Here is a 21,046-nt window from a genome sequence, read left to right as displayed (position 1 = left end):
AACCTGATATAATTAGTCTGGGGTGCAGTATGGGCACTGGGAATTTTTAAAAGAACCTAAGGGATTCTAATGTACGGCTAAGTTATATAGCCACTAATCTGGGGGAAACTTTAAACCTATTTCTCCCACTGTGCAAATTCTGAGTATTAGGCTTATGTAGGCTGCTATTAAAATACACCAGTGTGGGCAGCCCCGGTGGCTTAGTGGTGTAGCACCACCTTTAGCCCAGGGCATGATCCTGGAGACCCAGGGTCGAGTCCCATGTCGGGCTCCCTGCATGGAGCCTGCTTCTCCCTCTGCCTGTGTCTCTGCCTCTCTGTGTCTCTCATTAATAAATAAATAAAATATTAAAAAAATAAAAATAAAATAAAATATGCCAGTGTGCACACCGACTTCCATAGCAGTATTATTCACAGTGGTAAATAGATGGAAACAACCCAGCACCCATTGATGGATGTGAATGGTTGAAAAAAATGTGGCATGTACACACAATGGAATATTACTGAGCCTTAAAAAGGAATGAAAGTCTGTTAGATGCTTCAGCCTGATGTTTTGCAGGTCCATGCATGCTGTTAGATGCTACAGCGTGCATGGACCTGCAGAATATCATGCTGAGTGGCTGACACCAGACACAAAAGGACAAATACTGCATGTTACTACCTGCATGAAGTTCCTAGAACAGTCTAATTCATAGAGACAGAAAGTAGAATGGAGGTTACCAGAGGCTGGAAGGAAGGTGGATGGGGAGCTACTGTTTCACAGGTACAGAGTTTAAGTTTGGGAAGATGAAAAATCTCTGGAAATGGGTCTTGCTGACATGAGGGTTACTAATGCTACTAAATTGCATACTGAAAACGGTAAAAATGGTGAAATTTTGTGTTATGTATGCCTTCCAACAATAAGATAATTCAAACAAAAACACTTGCCAGGGTATGAACTCTTGTGAACTGCTTTCTCCAACTAGGTTTAGGGTGTTCATGTGAAAGGATATAGTACAGGGTGGTTTTGTAATTGCTTCAGTAGAGTTTGTCTGGTGGTGGCTTTTCCCCCCACACCATTCTCAAAGAAGGTTGCTCTTTTCCTTCCCTAACGATCGGCCGTCATAGAACCTTCCCACCTGTGCAGACAGGTAGAGGCCCGAAGCTGCCAGCGGCAGCACAGCGCTGGAAAGCCTATTGTCTAAGATCAGAGGTGTGTCTCATTCACTCTGGCACCTCTGATGGGCTTCTGCTGGACTGCATGTGGACACACCAAGCAAACCCGAGACATCAAAATCAGCATTGTTATTAAGTGAGACATTTATCAAGAGAGGTGTGATTTGTATTTGACTTGGGACACCTGGGTGGCTCAGCGGTTGAGCATCTGCCTTCCGCTCAGAGCGTGATCCCGGGGTCCTGGGATCGAGTCCCGCATCGGGCTTCCCGCAGGGAGCCTGCTTCTCCCTCTGCCTGTGTCTCGGCCTCTCTCTCTGTGTCTCTTATGAATAAATAAATAAATAAAATCTTTAAAAATAATAATAATAATTTGTATCTGACTTGATAATGCTTTTTGTGCTCCAAAGAGGAAGATAAACTGACTGGAAGCATCTCTGGCATCAATTCTCATGAGGTAAATGAGGCCATTTAAAAACTGTCTCAACTGCAAGAAATGGATCACAATACCGGACAAAGGCTGAGTTACAGTAGCTGCAGTAGTTGTGATTACCTGCTTGAGCAGAAGATAGGAAAGCTTTCCTGGCTTGGTTTTCCCATGCACAAGATTTATATTATACATTCATATTGGATACAAGCAGCAAATTACTCGTATTTAGAATTTTTCTAGATTTTGAAAGATGTACAGAATAGGAGATCCGTCACACGTACTTACTTGTTCTCCCAAGCAGAGGATTCTAGAACTACATTGTCTAGAAGTGTGCTCCCAAAACGCGGCCAGCGCTACTGTGTGTCCGAATTTCCCATGACCCCTGTCACAAATGACCACAAACTTGATTGCTTCAAAAAGCACAGGTTTATTGTCTTACAGTTTGAAATCAGTCTCACTGGGATGACGTGAAGGTGTCTGCAGGCCCACGCTCCTTTTGTAGGCTCTAGGGAACAACCCGTCTCTTTGCCTTTTCCCACTTCCAGAGGTTCATTCCATGCATCCCTTCTCCTCTCCAGAGCCAGCAGCGTAGCCTCAGCTGTAGCCCTGCTTTCTTCTGTTCTGCTATCCAGTCAATCTGGGTCTCCCTCTTCTAAGGACACTTGTAATTATATTTACGGTCCACTCAGATAGTCCAGTTAATCTCTCCATCTTGAGATCTTTAGTTTAATCACATCTGCAATATAAGTTAACATTCACATGTTCTGGAGATTAGGATGTGGATATATTTGTTGTTGTTTTTAACATTTTTGTTTTATTTATTTATTTTTTATTTTATAAGATTTTATTTATTTCTGCATAGAGACACACAGAGAGAGAGAGAGACCAGAGACACAGGCAGAGGGAAAAGGGAGCCTGATATGGGACTCGATCCCGGGTCTCCAGGTTCACACCCTAGGCTGCAGGCGGCGCTAAACCGCTGCACCACCGGGGCTCCCCAGGATGTGGATATATTTGGAAGCCATTATTCAAGCTACCATACTGAGGAACTGCATTTTGAATGGAACAAAATTTGAATTTAAATAATGATGTGGCTAGTGGCTACCATATTGGACGATATAGACACAGAACGTTTTCAGATTCACAGGAGCCTCCTTCACAGGAGGTTCTATGGACCACACTCTTTAGAAGACATCTAAAAGCCAATACCAGGGTGGCCCAGGTGGCTCAGCAGGTTAGCACCGCCTTCAGCCCAGGGCCTGATCCTGGAGACCCGCGATAGTGTCCCACATTGGGCTCCCTGCATGGAGACTGCTTCTCCTTCTGCCTGTGTCTCTGCCTCTCTCTGTGTGTGTGTCTCATGAATAAATAAATAAAATCTTAAAAAAAAAAAAAAGGATTTTTAAAGGTACTCATGACTAAAAGAGAAAAGGAAGGTCAAAAGGAGATGCTTCATTTCGTAGCCATCTTGAGTATACTGTTGAGCTACCCTTCAAAAGAAAAAAAAACAACCTACATAAAAATGTATCCTAGAGATTTGGAACACATCATCTCATCAATAGAATGAGGACAATTCCCAATGATTCTTCACCACTGAGGAAAGATTTAATTAGTATTTATGATGGACTCCAAAAAAGTAGTTCACAATCTACAACATAATGGATATGCATCGTGATAGCAGGAAGCACCAGGAGCATGAGATCAGAAACTGCTCCCAGTGAGGTCTGGGAAGGAACTCTGGAGGATGTAGGACTCAAGAGACGGCCAAGCCAAGAAGAAGAAAGAGCACAGGCAGAGAGAAAGAGGTGGGAAAGATATTATCAGGAGAGGGAGAGGCATGCTCAGAGGAAGGAGGTTATGAGAGGGGTCGGGGGGTAGCGCCATATGATTGAAGTATGTGGGCTCAGAGGAGGCAAGGCAGAAAAAAAAAAAAAGGCAGGGGCCAAATCTTAATGGGTAGAGTATGTCATGATAAGGAGTTTGGGCTTTATCCTGAGTGTCAACTGGGATTGGTTTGAATGCAGGTGACAAAGGGCCAGTAAGAGTGTCTAAAACAGGGCAGACGTTTTTTCTATATCAGCACTGAGGCTGAGGGGGAAGTCGTGCTCCATAAAGCCCCCGGGGGTGCAGACTCCTCATTTCTTTGCCATCTCTGGTATATTAACTTGCTTCCGCCGTCATGGCAAAGTACTACAGACTGGGTGGCTTCAACAACAGAAATGTATCGTCTCACAGTGCTGGTGGCCAGACACCCAAGATGAAGGAGTTGACAGGGTTGGTTTCTTCCAAGGACTGTAAGGCTGAACCTGTTCCAGGCCTCTCCCACAGCTTCTGGTAGGTGTCTAGAAATCTTTGGCATTGCTTGGTTTGTGGAAATATCTCTGCCTTCCCCTTCATGCTCATACGGTATTCTCTGTCTCTCTCTCTTTCTCTCTCTCTCTCTCTCTCTGTGTGTGTGTGTGTATCTGTGTCTGAATTGGCCCTTTTTATAAGGACACCAGTCCTATTAGATTAGGGGCTTCCTGACTTCAGTATGCCCTCATCCTAACCAATTTACTTCCTCAGTGACCCTGTAAGATCACATTCCAGATAAGGTCACACTCTAAGATACTGGAAGTTAGGACTTCAACATCTAAATTTGGGGGGTGTGGGGTGCAGAGGGTGGACGGAATTCAGTCCATAACACCTAGGTGGTTCTTATCGTTATGGTCCAAGATAACACTAGATACCCAGCCACCATACTCACATTCAGAGTCTCCTTAAAGGACCCATCCTGGCAGGTCCTTCTTCCACATTGATGTTTGCTCTGGAGGTACTAACAGATTCTGGTTCTGAGGTGATTCTTGGAGAGTTGTACTCCTAAAGAGGGCACTGGCCACTTGTTAGCAATGCCTCCTTCCCAGACCCTGGGTCAGAGAAAAGCCTGGCTATTAGAATGAGGACAGAGAGAGGGAAGGTTGTTTCTCTCTCTGATCTTTCTAGAAGGACTTCAGGAAGAATAAGGGATTTCAGGATGCATATATTAGCTGCAGAAATTTGACCCCACTCCCCCCAAAAAAATCTTTAGCTTTATCACTTGAAAAATAAGATAACAATATTTACCTTGTAGTGTCGTTACGATCATTAAAAATAACAAGTGCAAGTGTGTGGGCTACAGTAGATGCTCAATGGTAGTAAGTATTATCTGTGATTTGTCCTAGGGTTGTCTCCAGGGCCCCGCTCACGGCACCTCGCAGAGCGGGTGCTCAATAAATACCTGTTGCCCTAGTGGAAATTTAGATCACCACTAAAGCCCTGTGCTATCCTCAAGCCTGAAAATTGATGATAAATGAAGATAGCCATCAGGGTCTATAAACCACAAGACATTAGAAAAGAAACAGTCAAAAAAAAAAAAAAAGAAAAAGAAAAAGAAAAGAAAAGAAAAGAAACAGTCATCAAACTCAAGCATGGTAGGGAGAAATACGCACACGGAATGTAAAAAGTGACACCTGAAGTACATAATAATATGTATCATTTGTATCATATGTGTCGTTTAATGGCACAAGACTTCAAGGTCTCTGACGGAGTAGACAGGACAAAATGGTTTGAGGCATTCCTTACACACAGGAGCCAGAGCTGCTCAGCCTCGTGACCTCAGGACTGAGGGCAAACTCTCTCAAACACAGCTAGTCACAGCCCAGAAAGGACCTCTAAAAGAGGATTAAGTTTAAACTTGGACCAGGACAGATAATAAGCTCCATGTAATGGTATTACAGCAGGAATCTTTACATACGATTTGGGACTACATATTTTATGGTGTCTGATCATAGGAAATGTCCCCCAAAGCATTAGGCTCTTCCACACCTGAAATATTTTCATTGCTAAAAGCACGAGGTCAAAAGAACTGGGTGTCTTACCTAGGTGTGGGAAGACGTGTTTGAGTTTCTAAAATGAGATTTTATGCAGATATTTTTGAAGGGCACCCTGGAATAAGCTGAAGATGGCCTGTAGCTATGAGAGGAAGTATCTTTTCCGGTATTGGCCTCAGAACGTTCTGTGAGGATGGAAATGTTCTGTATCTGTGCTATCTTAGTGGTCACTAGCTACATGCCTATTTAGATCCAAATTCAATGAAATTAAAAATTCAGTGATGTACTACCAAGGATTATCATAAAACAAACAGTAATGAAGACTATGAGGTATTGATGCAACGACAGACAAAACCATACAGAGGTGGGAATTAGGTCTACACATATAAGGCCACCTGATTTATGACAACTGCAAATGGGGAAATGATCTTTTAAATTAACGTGTTGGATTAATTGGATATCCCCATGGGGGGAAAAAAAGAGGCATCTGGGTCTACTTCTATATCCCACCATTTACAACTATTCCAAATGGAATACTGTTCTAAAGGGGCAAATTAAAATAGTACAACTTTTAGAGGAAAACAGAAGAGCAATCTTAATAACCTAGAGTAAGCAGAGACACCTTAAATCGGAAACACTCACCATAAACATTGACAAAACTGGAATATTAAAATCAAGATCTCCCCCCTCCCCTGCAAAAAAAAAAAAAAAATCAGACCTCATTCATTAAAAGAATGAAAAGAAACCCAGAATGGGAGAAGATATTTGCCAACATACAGCCCTGACAAAGGATGTGCATAGAAATCCCTCTTATAGTCCATAAAGACTGTGGCATATTTGTCCCGTGGAATATGACTCAGCAATAAAAGGAGTAGATTGCTGACACATGCAAAAACATAGACTCAGAAATCCATTATGCTGAGGCTTACACAAAAGGGCACATACTGTACAACTCCGGGAATATGAAATTTTGAAACATGTGAAGCTAGACAGTGGAGAACAAATCAGCATGGGGGTTGCCCCCAGAAGAGTGGACAGGAAGACTGACTGGGAGGAGGAATGGAACTCAAGACCTCATGTGCTCAAAACTCAGCAGATGTACAATGAAGATTTGTGGACTTATTATCTTTGAAATTGTACATCAAAAGAAATCTTAGACATTGAATTTTAGTTAGTGATATACAGGCTAAATTACTTATGGGATTTGTATCACCAGCTGCAATTTACTTTGAAATGCAACAATATTAGAATAGATAAAGGGAAGGTTGGAAACGTAACGAGCAAGTTTTATAAACTGTTATTCATGGAATAAAGTTATTCAAGTTTTATAAAATTATAAACTTATTCATGGAATAAACTTATTCAAGTTTTATAAAATTATTCATGGAATCTATATGGTAGGTTTGCAGTGTGTTTGCTGTAAAATTCTTTGAACTTTGCCAAATATTTGGGGCACCTGGGTGGCTCAGTGGAGTAAGCATCCACCTCCTGGTTTCAGCGGAGGTCATGAGCTCATGGTCATGGGATGGAACCCCGGGAACAGCCCCATGTCAGGCTCCTCATTCATTGTGGAGTCTGCTTCAGATTCTGTCTCCCTCTCTCTCCCCCTCTGCCCCTTCTCTCTCTCAAATAAAAAAATAAAATAAAATCTTAAAAAAAAAACTTTGCTAAATATTTGAAAGTTATTATAATCAAATTTTGGAAAAATTACAAATGGAAAAGACTCAGCTCACAAAAATGGGCAAAACTTTAACACACACTCAAAGTTATTTCTTTTTTTTTTTTAAAGAATTTATTTATTTATTCATGAGAGAGAGAGAGAGAGGCAGAGACACAGGCAGAGGGAGAAGCAGGCTCCATGCAGGGAGCCTGATGTGGGACTTGATCCCGGGACTCCAGGATCACACCCTGGGCCAGAGGCAGGTGCTAAACCGCTGAGCCACCCAGGGATCCCCATAAAGTTATTTCTAAACAACTAATAAACATGTGAAAAGGTGATCAACTTCGTTCATCGTCGGGGAGGTTGCAAATTAAAACCACACGAGGCACAATTATCACTCACCAAAATGGCCCAAGATGAAAATAGATGGAAAGTACCAAGTATTGATGAGAATGTGCAACAACCGGAACTGTCATATTTTGCCAACAGGGATGTAATTGGCACACTTTGGAAAACTGCATTAAAATATCCAAATTTGGGATCCCTGGGTGGCTCTTAGCACCTGCCTTCAGCCCAGGGCGTGATCCTGGAGTCCCAGGATCGAGTCCCGCGTCAGGCTCCCTGCGTGGAGCCTGCTTCTCTCTCTGCCTGCGTCTCTGCCTCTCTTTCTCTCTCTGTGTCTCTCGTGAATAAATAAAATCTTAAAAAAATAAAATAAAATATCCAAATTTGTACATGGAACAACCTGTGACCCAACAATTCTATTTCTAGGTATATATCCAAGAGAAATGTATGCATCATTCATCATGTTCATCAAAAGATCTCTATTACAATGTTCATGGCATAGATTTTTCTTAGGTCCAGGGGCACCTGGGTGGCTCAGGGGTTGAGCATCTGCCTTTCCTTGGCTCAGGTCGAGATCCTGGGGTCCTGGGATCGAGTCCCTCCTCGGGCTCCCTGCATGGAGCCTGCTTCTCCCTCTGCCTGTGTCTCTGCCTCTCTCTGTGTGTCTCATGAATAAATAAATACAATTTGAAAAAAGATTTTTTTTTAATTTTTATTTATTTATGATAGTCACAGTGAGAGGGAGAGAGAGGTAGAGACACAAGCAGAGGGAGAAGCAGGCTCCATGCACCGGGAGCCTGACGTGGGATTCGATCCCAGGTCTCCAGGATCGTGCCCTGGGCCAAAGGCAGGCGCCAAACCGCTGCGCCACCCAGGGATCCCTGAAAAAAGATTTTTTAGGTCCGAAATACATACTATTCCAATGTGTATCAACAGTTGACTGGATAAATCAATTGTGGCGTATTTACACAGTGGAATGCGACACAGCATCCTCACAAACAAACCATAAACATAGTCAACATATGGATGCACATAATGAACACAACAGTGAGTTAAAGGAACTAGACATGAAAGAGTATATGCCGTAATGATCCATTTATATCATGTGCAAACCCAAGGCTACCTCCCTGGGGTGTGAGGGAAAGTGGTTAGTGATGGGAAGGAAACACTTTTGGGACGCTGGTTATTGCCCGGTGTCTCCACCTGGCCGCTGGTGTGATCCACTTGTGAAATTTCAGCAGGCCGTGCGTTTATAATTCACGCACTTCTCCGGGATGTAATATTTCCATAAAGAACAGCTTGTGTGGGCACCTACAGGCAATACGGGGTCACAGAAGGATTTGACATTTGAGAGACTTAAAGACGGATTTGAGAGACATGATTAGATTTGCATTAGAAACATTAATCCTTGACTTTGTTGAGGATAGCAAGGAAAGGAGCTACGGGGCCTTTGTAGAAGTCATCCAGGCAAGCAACTATGAAGGCCTGAATCAAAGTAGGCGAGAGGGCTGACAAGGACCGAGTGGAGTTGATGTTTAGAGAACAAACCGACAGAACTTGGGCAGGTCACTAAATCCCTCCGGGCCTCCTTTCCTCATTTGAAAATCTGAGTAACAGTAGCTACTTCATTGGGACTGTTTTGATGACAATGATTTATTCCAAAACAAACAGGAACGCCTGGGTGGCTCAGTGGTTGAGCATCTGCCCTCAGCTCAGGCCCTGATCCCCAGGTCCTGGGATCGAGTCCTGCATCGGGCTCCCCATGGGCTGCCTATGTCTCTGCCTCTCTGTGCATCTTCCGTGAATAATTACATGAAAATATTTAAAATTGGGGATCCCTGGGTGGCTCAGTGGTTTAGCACCTGCCTTCAGCCCAGGGTGTGATCCTGGAGACCCGGGATCGAGTCCCACGTTGGGCTCCCTGCATGGAGCCTGCTTCTCTCTCTCTCTCTCTCTCTCTGTGTGTGTGTGTGTCTCTCATGAATAAACAAAATCTTTTAAAAATTATTTAAAATAGGGATCCCCGGGTGGCGCAGCGGTTTGGCGCCTGCCTTTGGCCCAGGGCGCGATCCTGGAGACCCGGGATCGAATCCCACGTCGGGCTCCCGGTGCATGGAGCCTGCTTCTCCCTCTGCCTCTCTCTCTCTCTCTCTCTCTCTGTGTCTCTCATGAATAAACAAAATCTTTTAAGAATTATTTAAAACAAAACAACAAAAAATCAACAAATAAAAGCCAATAAAAAGTATCAATGCTCATCGCATACTATGCAGAGCAAGACACAAGGCGTTCGGACGAGGAAGCTGTAAGGGAAGCACGTGAATTCGGCGCGGTGCCTGCAGCCCCGCCTCCTTTGAGGCACAGGTAAAACCACCTCCCACCTCCCACCTCCCGGCCTAGGCCTGGGCGGGACACCGGGCCAGCGGCCAGGGCAGGAGGACGACAGGACGGGTCCGGGCCGAGCCTCACCTGTCCCTGCAGAGCCACAGTTGAGGGGTGAGGGTGAGGGCTGCTGCCCGAGCTCCAGCACCGCAGCCCAGCGCCTCCTCGCGACCCCGCGGCGCGCGGGTGGGGCCACCCAGGGGCGGGGATCCAGGCCCAGGGGGTGCAGCGGGGGCCAGGAGAGAGGCCCAAGGGACGCGAGCCTCCCCGCGACGAGCCGGGCGCTCAGGGCCGCCTCCACCGCGGACTGGCACACGCGCCTCCCGATTTCTCGGGTTTGTGGGGGCCTCTCCGGTGCCGCCCGAGGGTGCGGGACTAGGCCCGGGGGGTCAAGGGTCCGGCTCCTCCGACGCCTGGACGCGTCCCTCGGCGGCGGCCACCCTGGAGCCGCCCCGCCCCCGCCCCCGCCGCGCGCAGGATGGGGGCCCGGCCGAGCCCCGCCTTCCCCTCGCCCCGCCCCCCTCCGCAGGAGTGGGCGTGGCCGGACGAGCCCCGCCCCGCCTTCTCCTCGCCCCCGCCCACTCACCGCCCCTCCCCGGCTTCGCCCCGCCCCTCCTCCGCAGGAGTGGGCGTGGCCGGCCGAGCCCCGCCCCTAACAAGAAGCGTTGGTAATTCATGTCAGAGTTGAGATACAAAATAGGTGAAAAATGATTTCACATCAATTTTGGTAAACCTAGAAAACACTTCCAGATATTTTTGTCCACGAACATTTGCATTTTAGTTTAAGGAGCTAGTTGAATCGCGTGCTGTTCCTTCCCATAAGAAGAAATTTTTAAGGTCAAGTGTGAACTTCTAATTCAGAAACTTGTTTTTGCCATTTCCTTCCCAATCTGGGGTAGGATGCTGTCATCGTTCCCTATCGGTATGTTGCGACTTAGACGCACCAAAATTACGGTGTGTGGACTTAAGTCCACACCCCTGTGGCAGTGTCAGACTAGTTTTATGAGTTCTACTGCTAAGGTTTTTTGCTGTTGTTTTAAAAGACTCCCAGAAATCCAGGTTTACGTTTTGTGGAACATGAGCCAAAACTAATTGAGGTTGTTATGGAAAAATCGTCTCACTGTAACGGCCTGTATTGCCTCTGGGACCCTGCTGGTCAAAGCCATATGGCCCACAAGGCAAAAATTATAATTTGTCCTAATTATTTTCGTTACTCAACGTTTACAACTTGATCTCTGGAGATGCTTTGCACTGTGTGAGATTTACATAAAGTATACATAAACCATAAATTGACATCCCAATAAACCCTAAATTATTATTTTATATTAGTTTCGATCATCTGTGTTGTTTTAGGAGGTATTTGCTAGTCCTCCATATTTTAGCCACATGCTAAAATCACATCTCTCATGATTTCTATCTAAATAAAGCTTAATTTCATTGCCATATCTCTGGAATATTTAAAAAATTGGCTAATGAATAGAAAAGCTCTTCTCCTGCCCACACTCCCATAAGGCACTAATAAAAGCAGCGTGGGAGGCAATGTGGTGGGGTTCGAGCTCCAGCTCTGTTTGTGATCTGAAGCTTTCCATCTATATTAGTTGCCAGAGGCTGCTAGGCTGCTATAAAAAATTACTTACCAACGTGGTGGCTTAAAACAACAGAAATTTATTCTCTCACAATTTTGGAGGCCAAAACTCAGTTTCATGGGATCAAATCAAGTGCACTCTCTCAAGGCTCATCCTTCTCATGGCCTCCTCCTTTGAGCACGGAACCTCCTGCCTCCCTCTTATAAAGGCACTTGTGGGGGCACCTGGGTGGCTCAGATGGTGGAGTGTCTGATTCTTAATCTCAGCTCGGGTCTCCATCTCATAGCTGTGAATGCAAGCCCTGCACTGGGCTTCACGCAGGGCCGTGGAGACTACTTAATAAATAATTAATTAATTAAAGGCACTTGGGATCAGATTTAGGGCTCAACAGAGATTATCCCGGATAATCTTCCCATCTCAAGAACCTTGACCTAATCACATCTGCAAAGACCCTTCTCCAAATAAGGTAACACTTACAGCTTTGAAATTAGGACCGGACTCTATTTGGGAGGCATTCTTCAGGCTACTAGGCCCGGGTTTTTCTCTTCTGTAAAACACCACAGAACCCGCAGGACTGTACTGCCAATGAAACTTTCTGTAGTAATGGAGATGTTATCTGTTCCCTCGTACGGGAGCTTCTTGCCACATGTGACTACTGAGCATTTGAAATAGGGCCATGCAACTGAGAGGCTGAACTTTTCATTTTATTCAGTTTTGATTTAAACTTAAATAACCCCAGGTGACTGACGACTGTCCTATTGGGCAGCGCAGTTCTAGTGTCTGTAGTTCTAAATCCTGAAGCCCCTTAGGGAAAAATGGCTTTGTTCCCCCCCATTTCACTACCTAAGACTGCTTCCATCTTTTACCTGCTAGTGTTTAGTTTAATGGACTTCGAACTTCTTAGCATCAAAACCCTTTCTACAAAAAAAATAAATAAATAAATAAACGGGGATACCTGGATGGCTCAGCAGTTGATCATTTGCCTTTGGCTCAGGATATGATCCTGGGATCCTGGGATTGAGTCCCATATCAGGCTTCCTACAGGCAGCCCGCTTCTCCCTCTGTCTTTGCCTCTCTGTCATTAACAAATAAAATCTTAAAAAAAAAAAAATTGGAAAGCCAAAGTGTAAACCAAGTTGTACTGGTTGAGGATTGACAGTGGGAGAGGAAGATCCATGGCAGACCAGGGTCTCCACCTGTTCACCAGCCCAGGTAACTAACTCTTCTAGGGGCAAGGGGCCACCTCTAGGACTCGATGCCGTGGAGCCGCTTATGAGACCCATGGTTATCCTTGGAAGTGATTTGCTACAGCCTTCCGCCAGACTCGAACACTTGGGGGTTTTACACCACTTTTAGACAGTTGGCTAGAACAGCTGTTCTCTTGGCCCCTTTTCAGTGGACCCGTCGTCGATGCAGGGTTTGGGTTTTATCAATCCCTTGTTCTGCCAGAAGTTGCCACAGCCTGTTAAAGCTTTAGGACTCTCGTTGCAACTGTATACATGGATTTTTGTCCATTTTGTTTACTGATGGGGTCATACTACCTAGAGTGGTACTTGGCCCAGGATACATGCTCTATTAGTTACTGAATGAAAATTAAAGCCAGTATTGTAGGGTCTAAATACTAAATACCAGTATCGTCATTATGTCCTAATATTACAAAGACCATCCAATATTATAAGGATCCTATAGTTACTGCCAACGAATGACCTTTACTGAGTGCTTACTCCTCACCAGGTAGATGATGATGTGGACTCAACTTTATGGATGAGGATTATCCATTCACAGAGACCCAAGCTGAGACCTTGTCTTACGATCACATGGAAGGGTGAGGGGTTTGAACCAAGGATTAGTATTCTGTTGCTTCTAATAGATGGCTGTAAGCCACTCACAGAACGCCATATATAATTTTACCCAGTAGAATTATCCGTATTAGGCTTAATTATAAATGATACTGCTCCTTGTATTAGTCGCGCTGGGCTTAGGGCTCAAGTGAAATATGCCAGCATCATTATCATGCCAGGAGCTTGACTGGGCCCCAGGAATATGGTGGGAAGCAAGACGGGCTTTACTGTAGTTAAGTCGGGGCAAGGGCAGTCAGGCAGGTACATAAGCAACCACAGAACAGAGTTCTAAGTGTGTAAGGCCATTACGAGACGCTACAGAATTCCAGAACAAGAGCACTTATGGGGCATGAGGGGAGGGATAATAGTGGCCACAGAAAACTTGGGCAAGAGCAGGAAAGAATACGGGTGCTAGGGAGCGTCCCGAGGTAAACGTTGCAGAATTCAGAAGCCAGAGACACCAGACTTGAGGTTGCCATTTTGAGAGCAAAATATCCACCTTGGCCCTGCAAACAAGCTGTCCTGCAACTCTCCCTCCCCTTAAGAGCTTTCTCTGCAGCTCTTTGCTTTTCCCCAAACCTTTACACACTTCACTCTCTTCAGACCTTTTAACTTGTTTTCACTCGCCTGCAATGGCCTTTACCCAAGTCCATACAGGATCCCAGCATCTCCAGGTCTCTGGTCATCTGTCGTCCCTGGCCAGCCCTATCGGAGCTTCTACGTCCTCACCTCAGTGCCTCGACGTGCACTTCCTTTCTCTTCCTCTCTAGCAATGATGGCCTTCTAACATATTCATAGAATCAATGACCTAAAAAAAGTTACCAGGCTGGATTTTACAGTGTAATGCAAGTGCAATGCAAGTGTAAAAGGCCGGACAGCGTTATGAAATAAGCAGTTAGAGTGACTCCAAGGTTAATATGAAAATATCTTTATTTGAAACTTCTGGAAAATAAGGCATTTGCAGACATTCGGGGCTGGCCAGGCTGAGAACTAGCACATACTATATGCTCTGTTCGTCTCACCACACTGGTGTTATCTTTCTTTCCACATGAAAACTTCTCCCATCACCTTCAAGATTTTCATATTCTAACACCACTGTATCCTTTAAATCCCCTTTCACAGCTCAAAATGCTCATTCGTCAAGAACAGCTAACATCACATGCTGACAGATGCTCCCTTTGTGCCAAATTTTGGGTAACTCTTGTAGGTTCGATGCCATTAAAGACTATGAAGAGCTTATATGCTCAATGGCTCTACTGTGGTCTCCCCTAACCAAACTGGCCTCATCTGTTTCAATATTTCTACTGTTCCACTAGAACGTGGAATGCCAAGAGAAGGGACTTTCCAAGAGGTCACATGGCCAGAAAGTTACATGAGGATACTAATTCAGGGCTACACATGTGACAGGGCCCTGAGCCTGTCCCTAACCTACTTGTTGCATCATTTGTAAAACTGAGAGAACAATACTGACCTCACAGAGTTGTCAGAACTGAATGACAAGAAAATGAAACACCTGCTATGCTGCCCTGTTAGCCACCACCAGCGTGGCCCTGCTGCTAGTGCCCGTGATGGGTGCGCAGGACACGTGGCCACTACAGCTTATGGAAGGATACTTGACCTCTTTGGAAGTGGTGCGAAGCCGAGAAACCACCAAGGAGCCAACACCGATGCAAGAACATGAGGCTTTATTAGCAAGCTCGAGCTTGGGTCCAAGCGTACCTGTCACGGTGGAGCAGGGACTTGGGCTCGAGGTGGGTTCCAGCTGGATTTTTATGGGCTGGTCTAGGGGATTTCTAGTAAGTTTGGGGGAGTTTCTCAAGCTCTTAGCTACTCATTGCCATATGGAACTTTCTGTTAAGGGCGTGCTCTGCGGGTATTCTTGGCACTGACTTGGGCTGGAGGCCGCAGTGCATACTCCTCTAGGGGCCAGGGGTGGGGGACATTTCCTGAATTTTTGGGTCCCACAGAAGCATGTGTGTACCTTAGGCCGCAGAGTTGCTGCAGGTCAGTAAAAATAACCAGCATCAGAATATTCCAGCTTCCACGGCTGCTACCTGTAGCTGTCAACCTATAAAAAAGGAAAAACTTCCAAATGGCCTTTCCGACAGAGAACAGTCGTTGAGGTACCTTGTTCTCAGTTTGTCTCCGAAGACAGGGGTGCAGGAAGAAGCCCTGCGTTCTGCGTTCCACCCCCCTGCTTTCCCCACCCTCCAAAGACCAGCACCTCTGCAAGGATCGGCTAAGGAAGGGGAAGCCTGCACTCCTCTCTGCGCTACCAACTAGAATCCCATCACAGAAGGGGGCAGAAGGGGGCAGAAGGGGGCGCCCGGGTGCTCCGGGGCGGGCGTCCTTCCGCGGGGTCAGGGTCCCCGGGCCGCGGCCGCTTCCCGCCCCTCCCCCGCGCCGCAGCGCCAGCACGTGCTCGCTCTCGCTCTCCCTCCCGCTCTCCCTCCCCCGCTCTCCCGCGCGGACGCACAAGAGCTTACAAAACCCCCCACACAGGTGCTCGGCCGGAAGGAGCCGTCCCGGTCGGGCTGTGACTCCAGACAGGATCCAAAGAGGAGCTGCGCGGGCTCGTCCCTGGGTTTCATGGAGCCTTGCTGTCCCCTTCTGTGTTGGCCTCCCAGGGCACCGCGGCCGCCTTGGGAGGGCACAGGAAAGGGGGGGCCCGGGGCCCGATCGCGGGGCGCCGCGGGGGCGGGGCGGGGCGGGCGGCCACGTGCTCCGGGCCGGGCCCGGGGTCGCGGGGGGGGGGAGGGGCGGGGGGTCCTACCTGCGCGGGGAGCTCCGGCCGCCGCGGCCCCGCTCGCGTCCGACACCCGGGCCGCCCCGAGCCCTCCGGAGTCGCCGGCCTGGGGAGCAGAGCGCAAGGTCGGCGGGGGGCGGGGCGGGGCGGGGCGGGGGGAGGCCTCCGGGCGGCCCCTCGCGGCGCCTGTGCCTCGCGCGGCCCCGGGACGGGCTGAGCCGCCCGCCCCCCGGGCCGCCGAGGGCTGCTCTACCCCTCCGTCCTGGCCGCCGGGAGCACGGGGCTCGGGGCGGGCAAAGCTCGAGGGGACGCGGCCGAGGCCCTCCCGCCGCCCGCGCCCCCCCCCCCGCTCGCCCCCCGCGCCCCCCCCGCTCGCCCCCCGCTCGCCCCCGCTCACCCCGCTGACCTGGCCCGACTCCCGCGGCCCCCGGCGGGCGGCGCTGCTAAGGAGGCCGGAAGATAGCCAATCCCGGGGAAGAGGGAGGGGAGGAAGGAGGGCCGTGGAGCGAGCAGCCAATCCGCGGGAAGGGTGGCAGGGCGGCGGGGAGAGAAGCCAATCCCTGGGAAGATGGGGACGGGATGGCGTGGAGAGAAGCCAATCCGTGGGAAGGATGGGGGCGGGGCGGCGTGGAGAGAAGCCAATCCCTGGGAAGAATGGAGGCGGGAGGGCGGGGAGAGTAGCCAATCCGTGGGAAGGAGAGGCCGGAAAGGGGAGGGCCCGGCCGTTGGCGCCCAAAGTCTCAGCGCCGCGGATCTTTGGCACCTGCTGCGGCGGGAAGCCGGGTCCCCGGCAGCGAGGCGTCTTCTCTGGAGCCCGAGCGCCCCGGGCGAGGAGCTGGTTCTCTCGGGCCACCCCCCCTCCTCGGGGACCTCTCCCAGCTCAGCACGTGGGCCACAGCTCTGGGTCCTGCAGGCCCCGGACTCCCCTGCCTGGGGACCCCGGGGGGCCGGTGGTTGAGCCCAGGGCGTGACCCCCGAGACCCGGGTCGAGTCCCAGGTCGGGCTCCCTGCGTGGGGCCTGCTTCTCCCTCCGCCTGCGTCTCTGCCTCTCTGTCTCTGTCTCTCATGAATAAATAAATAAAATCTTTAAAAACAAAATTTTTAAAAAGAATCCCGAGCTGTTCTTTCCTATGTCACATTTCTTTTTTTTTTCTATGTCACATTTCTGTTCACACTTGAGCACCTCCTATGCCCATGCCCCTTTCTAATCCTCAAAAGGATGAAACAAAGGCCTTGGTCTGACCTTAGAGTGGAGAAGATAAATCAAGACGTGAATAACCAGTAGCTTAGGGTGGCAAATGCTAAGGAGAAAAACACGAGTATTTTCATTTTTTAAAGAATTCTTGGGAGAGGATCCTTGGATGCTTGTAACTGATTTCCCCTGTACTCCACCCCATGTGCTTCGCCCTTTGCCAATAGTGTTTTGTATCCTTTCACTGTAATAAATTTTAGTTGTGAGTATAACAAAAAGAAAAAAAAGAAAGAAAGAAAGAAAGAAAGAAAGAAAGAAAGAAAGAAAGAAAAGAAAGAAAGAAAGAAAGAAAGAAAGAAAGAAAGAAAGAAAGAAAGAAAGAGGCAATGGAGGCAATGCTTTAGGGTTCTATTTTGGTCCCTATTTGTTAAGGCAGAGGAGACCAGGATGGATGAAGGGACAAGGGCAGTTGCCCTGGGGCGCCCTGTCCAGGTGGAAGTCACTAGGAAAGGAAACTTAGGAAGAAGACTAATTGTGGTGGGGATGGAATAGGGGTCTTCACATCCTTCAGCTCCCAGGTCCCTCTCCCCAGTGTGGAATGGGCCTGCAATAGTGGTTTAACCACTGCTCATACTGCCCCTTGCTAATGCTGGCTCACCGCTCCATTTCTATGTTTATTTCGTTGATATATCTTTTCTTCCTTCTCTCTTTCTTTTTAAAATAAAGATTTTATTTATTCATTGGAGAGAGAGAGAGAGAAAGCACAAGCAGGGGGAGGGGCAGAGGAAGAAGGAGAAGCAGACTCCCCGCTGAGCAGAGAGCCTGATGTGGGGCTCAATCCCAGGACCTTGAGGTCATGACCTGAGTCGAAGGCAGCTGCTTCACTGACTGAGCTCCCCAGGTGCCCCTTCCCTCTCTTTTTAAGCGGGAATTTACATTTTATTTTTCCCAAGCTATTTTAACCTGGTGAAAAATGTGTATTTTCATGGTAGAGTTAAGGCCAGGGGTGAGGGGAACAGTGATTATGAAATAAAGTAGAGAGACATGCTCAGTCCTTGGGAGCCATAGCTTTGTATGGGCATATGTTCATACATTTATAGAACCCATATGTATTGAGAACCTAACATATGCCAAACACTGTGGTAGACCTGGAGGTATATAGATAGTGAGAAAAAAAGCCCTAAACGTGGGCCTTGCCCTGTTGGAACCCTTACTCTCATGGGTGAAACAGACACAAATACAGGAATCAGCTCAAAAATGCAAAATCAGCACTTCACAAGCATTACAATGGGGGTCAAAGACTCAGCTTTCTGATTAAGCAGAAAACAGAAGATGAGTTTATAGGACAAAGGAGAAGACCCTGGGGTGTAGTTCCACATGGAAGGAAGTGCATGTGCAGAGTGTGTGTTCTAGGAAGGAGCTCAGTGCTTTCATGGAAATGCAGGAAGTCTGCTTGACTTCTGCACAAAAAGCCAAGGGGTGGAGGATGGAGTGAGACACAGGAGAAGGCATGATGTAACGTGGGCTGCAGTGGGGGGTGTGATAGGAGATGCTGGTCGCCGCCTGGCCATGCCAGACCCCGAAGACCACCTTAAACATGCCCATTGATGATGCTTGTTGATAATATGTTATATAAACGCACATCAATCAAACGTTGCTGTTTGCAGGGCGGCCGTGTGTCAGGCCAGTGTGTTAAAGATAGAAAGTGCTAACCTTTCTCGAACACTGCCTATCTGCTCTGTGCATCCATTGCTCTGCCTAGAAGATCTCACGGAATCCTTTAGGCTACCCACTGGGTACAGTAGACACGATGAAATTCCTCATTTTGCTCCCAGACCCCACATAGTGCTAATATTTTGTGAGAACTATTCTGTCCCCAGTCTAGTAGTACAGACAGCTGGTGGAAGTATTAGGGTTTCTAAGCACATTGAAACACGGTATCAGCACTGACCCAAGCTCCATCCCAACACTTGTACATAAATGCACAAACTTCGAGGAGGAAACCAAAATCCTAGCTGCAGTGGCCAGAGGGTGGACACAGGATGGCAGCATGGAATTCTCAATTTCTGAAACTTTGAAGGTGCTTTTCCTTACCAGCGACTGTGGGATTGAATTTAGAACCCTTTAAAATCCAGAATTACATTAAGGCAGCCGGCTTAGAAGTTGCATGTTGACCAGCCGACCCTAAGCAACGGTGCTTGCTATCCTATAATGGTTTGATTGTATTGGATTTTTAAATATTGCTTTTTTCGTAAAAGAATTCTTGCAAAGAATTGCAGGCTACCTATTATGCTTAGCATCCAATGTGTTCTATGAAATTACTGTATAAATGATATTTGGTTGGTCAGTTAAATGAATTAGCATAGGTATCTAGTTGAAAGGGCAGCCAGAATGAACTATTTAATTCTATTAAGGAAAATGGTAGACCTGCTTCTTCTGTAGCACAATTTTAATGAGACTGCTTGAATTGGGTCCTGTTCTATATCAAAAAGGAACATGAACGCTTTCAGGTTCTATTTCTGGCTCTACCACAGGCTTTGCTATTATACCCGGAGCAAGATGAAACCTGTTACTTTTTTTTTCTATTTGCAAAATGTAGGCAGCGCTTTTAGCCTTTTTCACAGGAGTGGCAGATTTAATGAGCGCCACAAATGACCTTGACCTGTTTTGTAGCTGCAAATGCATTATTATTGCCATATTTTCGTGAAAAATGAAAATCTGTTAGCTTTTTCTTTTCCTGATGAGTTGATACTAAGCTAAAACTTTTAATGTCTGGAATACGTGCTTTATCAGCTGCTCTTCAACATTCCAGTTTCCAAATTTAAACAAAACGAGAATAAGATAAATCTCGCAAGTGATAATCAAAACAGTAGAAAGGAAGTGGAAGAGTTGCCTTGTCAATGGAGGTCTATTTGTTTTTTTGTTTTGTTTTGTTTTGTTTTCAAAATTGCACTCTTGATTTTCAGTAAGATGAGTAAGAGTATCTGAAATACATGATTAAAGCCTACATTGAATGAAGCTGGTTTGCTGGGGAAAAAAAAATAATGTCAAAAGTAGGTTGGTAGGTCAGGTTGTGGTATCCATAGGAGTTCACCAGTTGTGAAGTTTGTGATAATATGCTTTAAGAGTGATTGCGGGCCACTCTGAGATCTTTCTATCAATTCCAGTATTGATGCTGTGGACTTGGGGTTGATGGTACAAGAAGTAAGGAAGCACTCCTACATTTGGGGATTTTGCAGAGCTCCAACAGCTCAGAAGTTTCTTGCCTCCATCCTAGGCGACTCTTCCCGGTCCATGGGCTGTGGGAGGGGGCAGTCCTTACCATAGTCATGAGGTCAGACACACGTGAGATTTACTTGTTTTTGAAAAACACAATCTAGGTCGGAATCACAAGGAATAAAATCAATTACTTCAAAATACTGAGCTGGTTAGTTGGAGGTGCTCCTTTTCCCCACTCCTATAGATTCCAGGTAGAGTTATGTCCAGTAGGATGATGTGCCTGGCTGTCTCTGCTCACTTCCTCACTCTTCCCCAGCGAAGAAGAGCTTCTTCTCTCATTGATGAGTTTGAAGAAGGAACAGGACCAGAGCAGGGCAGCCTCTCTCTATCACCCCCCCACCCCCGCCTCTGAGCCTAGCTGATCTGCAAGAGCTAACGTGAATTCTGTTTTCTGCACTTGAGTCCAACTAATATATTTGCTTCATGCTTTTGACTGGGTGGGTATTAGTGTTTGTTATTTGAACTCTGGCATGAATTTTACATAAGAAATGAAAATGAGGCCTATTCATAAAATTCTCCCCAATCAACTGTCATTTCATTTCAGGAACTCAGAGGGGAAAGTGCCTTTTAATATAAACTGGAATTTGAA

The 21,046-nt window shown here is 47.0% G+C and overlaps 1 long non-coding RNA gene and 1 other non-coding gene across 5 annotated transcripts in view; both read right to left on the bottom strand.

The window, feature by feature from the left end:
• Positions 1–16,447, bottom strand: part of LOC129519784 (uncharacterized) — a 62,902-nt gene extending 46,455 nt beyond the window's left edge. The window contains exons 1-5 of one of the 4 annotated variants that reach the window (XR_008666444.1): positions 16,393–16,447; positions 16,014–16,092; positions 15,222–15,308; positions 4,328–4,487; positions 1,867–2,317 (exon numbers count right to left, since the gene is read on the bottom strand). This is a non-coding gene — a long non-coding RNA (uncharacterized LOC129519784). Of the gene's footprint in view, positions 1–1,866; positions 2,318–4,327; positions 4,488–14,908; positions 15,309–16,013; positions 16,093–16,383 lie in introns of those variants that run through there. The other 3 variants (XR_008666445.1, XR_008666442.1, XR_008666443.1) reach the window with 3 other exon arrangements.
• On the bottom strand, positions 15,773–15,894 carry LOC129520826 (small nucleolar RNA SNORA26). Its single transcript, XR_008666680.1, has one exon. It is a non-coding gene; the product is annotated as a small nucleolar RNA SNORA26 (small nucleolar RNA).
• Positions 16,448–21,046: the final 4,599 nt, after the last annotated feature.

This window comes from Nyctereutes procyonoides, unplaced genomic scaffold (genome assembly GCF_905146905.1).
Source record: "Nyctereutes procyonoides isolate TBG_1078 unplaced genomic scaffold, NYPRO_anot_genome, whole genome shotgun sequence".
NCBI classification, from domain to species: domain Eukaryota; kingdom Metazoa; phylum Chordata; class Mammalia; order Carnivora; family Canidae; genus Nyctereutes; species Nyctereutes procyonoides.
The sequence above is the reverse complement of the archived record's forward strand: the minus strand, read 5'-3'. Positions and strand labels throughout refer to the sequence as shown.